The sequence below is a fragment of the Lathyrus oleraceus genome, chromosome 2 (assembly GCF_024323335.1).
Source record: "Lathyrus oleraceus cultivar Zhongwan6 chromosome 2, CAAS_Psat_ZW6_1.0, whole genome shotgun sequence".
Lineage (NCBI taxonomy): Eukaryota > Viridiplantae > Streptophyta > Magnoliopsida > Fabales > Fabaceae > Lathyrus > Lathyrus oleraceus.
In genome coordinates, this window is record NC_066580.1 from 411,776,718 (window position 1) to 411,781,684 (window position 4,967).

A 4,967-nucleotide genomic window follows, 5' to 3' on the forward strand; every position below is an offset into this window, starting at 1 on the left:
TAAGAGACTACATTCTGCAGATTGGTGTCCTTTGGTTCCACATATCTCACAATCCGATGAAACTGCAGCTGCAGTATTCGGGTTTATGCACATATGCTCGACCTTAAGGGCTAATGCGTCCATTTTAGCTTGCATCATGTCTATAGAGCTTAATTCATGTACTCCTCCTTGGACTTCCTTTTTCTCAACTGTCGCTCGTTCGACTCCCCATGATTGATGGTTTTGAGCCATATCTTCGATGAGGGCACTAGCTTCAGGATAAGGTTTGTTCATCAGCGCACCGCCTGCGGCAGCGTCGATGGTCATCTTAGTGTTATAGTGAAGTCCATTATAGAAGGTCTAAATGATTAACCAATTTTCTAAACCATGATGTGGGCATGCTCTCAACAGCTTTTTATATCTCTCCCAAGCTTCGAACAGCGATTCTCCTTGGTTCTGGGTAAATCTAGTTATGTGGTTTCGAAGAATGACGGTCTTACTTGGGGGAAAGTATCTAGCAAGGAATACTCTTCTAAGGTTATCCCAAGTCGTAATGGAATTGGGTGGAAGGGAATCTAACCATGATAGGGCTTTATCTCTAAGGGAGAAGGGGAATAATCTTAAACGGATTGCCTCGGGAGAAGCTCCATTAGTTTTAAAAGTGTCTGCTAATTGGAGAAAGATTTTTAAATGTTGGTTTGGGTTCTCAGTAGCGAGACCTGCGAATTGTCTCTGTTGCACTAGTTGCAACAAGGAGGGTTTAAGTTCGAAATTATTAGCTGGGATGGTTGGGTTTACTATACTAGAACTAGGTTCTTCGTTGGATGGTTGGGCGAAATCTTTAAGAGGTCTTTGGTTTTGATCTTCGGCCATAGCTCTCCTAATTCTATGGAAAAATAAACGTGCGCGAGCGTAACGTTCAGGTTCCGCCAGAGGGTATACTAAGCTTCCGGTGCTGCGAGTTCTTCGCATTGACCGGCGGGTAATAACCTAAGTTTAAACGATATAACAACAGGGTACGAAATTTGACGAAATTGGTCCCCGGCTACAGCGCCAAAAACTTGATGCGTGCTTTTCGCAAGTATACGAACGCGTCAGAGTAATATAAAAGATTGTCGAATCCACAGAGACCAAGTGTCAATCTATTGTTATCTATTGTTATGGTGTTTATCTAAGGTAATCGAAATAAGGGTTTTAAGAGTGTACAATGAAAAATAAAGTATTAAATAAAATTCAATTAATAAAGACAGACTCGAATGTAATTCACATAATCAATTAATAATCCAAGTACTTGCTGATAGAATTACTTATGGGCAGTGTTTCCTACTTTGAAAAGAACCAATTTAAGGGGAAGTGTCGCTTTCGCGTATTCAGAACCGAGTTGTACTCCCTAATCAAACCCTCTTATTGTCACTTATAAAAAGGCGCGCATTGCGTTAGAATAGTAAACCTATTTTTAAGAAATATAGTATCTTGACTAAGTTGAAAAGTACTTTGACCTGGATTTCTTAACAAAAAGAGGTTCTCACGAACCAGACTCTAAACTTATAAACGCGTCCGAAAATAGTTTTAAAATCACTTTTCTTCTTAAGTTAAAAACTCCTAATAAACTAAAGAAAGCGCTTTCGCTGTATTTGAAATAGTTAAAAACAAATAAGTTTAAAAAGGCGTTGGACGTCTTTCGATCTTACCCAACGGAAATTAAGTGCGGGAAAACTTAAGTTGAAAGTCAAAATAGCCCTTAAGTGTATCTACGAACAATTGTACGGATTATCGGTTCAATTACGGTCTTTACATTCTAACCTTGATAGGCTTAGCTAGACATAGTAAAGTAAAGGTGGATTTTAATTTAAATAAAAGTAGTGCGCGTGCGGAAAGTAAATAAAAGTAGTGCGAGTGCGAGAAGTAAATGAAAGTAGTGCGAGTGCGAGAAATAAATGAAAGTAGTGCGAGTGCGGAAAGTAAATAAAAGTAGTGTGAGTGCGAGAAATAAATGAAAGTAGTGTGAGTGTGGGAAATAAATAAAGTAAAGACAGTGCGGGAAAGTATAGTAGATAAAGGTACAGCAATAAAAACCTACTCCAATCGGAGGGTTGAATAAAATGCGAAACGGAAATGAAAATGGCGGCAGGATTAACTTCCTTCCAAAGTGCTCCATACTCGATTACAAACTCGATTACACAGTTGTGGCAACACCCAAATGTGAAGCGATTACCACTTTTATAATACTGAATATATGCCTAGATATAGCTAAGTTTGCTCTAAGTTTGGATGATGAAACAAATGAAATCGCGTCTCTATTTATATGCAAGGAAAATAATGGAAATGACAAGGATGCCCTTCAGTTTGAAATTGGGAGGGAAAAACTTTCTTCTTGTGGCGCCCCCCACAACACCATGGCGCCCGCCATTAGGGTAAATTGTGGCGCCCAAGTGGAGATAGTGGGAGACGTGGCAGTTGAGGGAAGTTGAGTTATGACACGTCATGGTTGGACCCATGGCGCCAGCCACAGTGGGAGCCACAAGTGCAAAAATGCTGATTTTTAGTCTTTTTAGCTCATTTTCACTCCTTTTCTCGATCGGGGCTCTAATTAGACTGAAAACCTGAAAACAAAGAAAAACATAGTAATAACATAACAAAATAATAATAAAACAACTAAAATGCATGCGAAATCGGAGTCGAAAATACGGTGAATTTCAGTGTCATCAGTTCTGGAATAAAGGAATCTTCATGGATTAAGTTAACCAGCGAATCCTACACAGTATGATAAGACACGTATTGTTTATTATCAAAGTGATTTAAATAACACTTAACATATGCACAACAAGTCCTACTTATAATTTTCTCAACTACTAATCTTGAGGCATCTGAAGTATAGTCTCAATTTGGTCTTTGTCCATCCCTCTTCCACTTCTCATGTCATGATGGTGGAGATGGTTCCCGATCACGACTCTTGGAGTCTCCATCTCCTAGCTGTTTTTTTCATCAATCATTATTTTCTCAGGTTTCATGTATCCCTCACGGGACAATCTCTGGGGGTATTTGTTTTTAGACTTATTCAGCTTTCCTACTTCACTTTTAACCTATTTTAAACATAGAAAAAATATTAACGTCCATGGTTGTATCCAAAAAATTATCAGAAAATACAACTGGTAGTAACCATGAACTCCTCATAACTACGAGACTTCACAAACTTTTTCCAAACTTTCTTATCAAGATAAGGATATTTCATCCACGTGCGCTCAATATTAGGCTTAGGCTTCATATTGTACTCACTCGTGAGTCGTGACTTAAAACTCCTCCAAGTCGTACCAGCATAAGTGATCCACTTTTTTCAACTTTGAATCATCACTAAACTCAAATTTCAACTACACATTTACATCAATAAGTAGGTATTAGTGTTTATATAAAGTAATATCAAAACTATGAAAATTAAAATTAATATACCTGAACGTCTGTCCATATGCTATTTTTCACCTCATATGTTACATCTTTTAAATCATCTAACAATATGTTGACTTTGCTACGTCTAAGGAATGCAATATAACTCTTAAAAAGAAAAGAATGAGGACCATTAAGAATAGTATAAACGACACTAAACTCAACTGGAAGTCTAACACTCGACATTCTTACTTTTGTTAATTTAGCCATCATTATGACACCTTTTTTATGTTTTTTTTGGGTTGTCCTACTACAGATTGAGAATCATTTGTATTGGTTTCATTTGTATATGTAGCTTTGTCGCTACTAAATGAATAAGCGGCCATTAATCAAGACATGAAATAATCAACATCAAGGCACAAACGTCACCAACAATAGCATCATCAACACAATGGCATCATCAATGACAAATACGCAAATATCATCAACAATAACATCATCAACAATAACATCATCAACAAACATCATCAACATTAGCATCATCAATAATAATATCATCAACGAACATCAACAACACAATGACATCAAGAACAACAGTGACATCAAGACGCAAACATCATCAATAATAGCATCATCAACACAATGTCATCATCAACAACAATGGCATAAACAACAACAAATACATAAACACCAATGGAAAATAAAGGTACAATAGATGCATGGGGAAAACGTTTGTGTACCAGAAACGTGATGAATAAGTAAAAAAAAAAGTTGTATGAATCTTTGAGTTCCTCCTCGACAGTTAAACCTCTGGCTAGTTAAGAATGAAGAACATGGTGTCGGCTCCTTCCTCGAGGGTACAAAATCAAAATTGTTGGTTTAAAATGTTATTGTTTCTTTAGGTTTGAAGGTCCTGTTATACATTTGGTTAGGGTTGAAACTAGTTTTGTTTCGTTAGGGTTGAAAATGATGTTGTTTGGTTAGGGTTGAAAATCACGTTGTTTCGTCAGGGGTTGTTTCTTGATGGAAATGAAAATATGGAACTGAAGAGACAAGTTAGTTAGCATTATTTAAAGTGAGTAAATAATATCACCACAGTTGTTTATCAAAACCGTTGTGATATATGATGAAATTTTATTAAAAAATGCTAGTTTTTAAGTAATTAATTTTAAGAAAAAATAATGAAAAATATATTATAACGGTGTTTTTAGACAACCGTGGTGATATAAGATTTACATTAATGATATTTTATAAAAAAAATATCAGGTTTTAAGCAACTAAAATTTTTCAAAAATTATGAAAAATATATTATAGCAATGTTTTTAGACAACCGTTGTGATATAAGATTTACATTAATAATATTTTATAAAAAAAAATGTCAGCTTTTAAGTAATTAAAAAAATAGAAAATATATCACAATGGTTAGTTTAAAGAACCTTAGTGATATAAATTTATTTATTTTAATTAAAAATGGAAGGCGGTGATAAAATACTGAATAAATCACGAATTAGCAGACGCTTAGAATAGAAATCATGAAACGTCAACTAATATCACTACAATTATTTTAAAAACCTCTAGTAATAAATTAACAACGTTTAATTAAAAAT

General features: G+C 35.4%; 1 non-coding gene across 1 annotated transcript; it reads left to right on the top strand.

Annotated features, from left to right (window-relative positions):
• Positions 1–361: 361 nt before the first annotated feature.
• LOC127124088 (small nucleolar RNA R71) lies at positions 362–468 on the top strand. The gene has a single exon (XR_007803726.1). It is a non-coding gene; the product is annotated as a small nucleolar RNA R71 (small nucleolar RNA).
• The last annotated feature ends 4,499 nt before the right edge of the window (positions 469–4,967 follow it).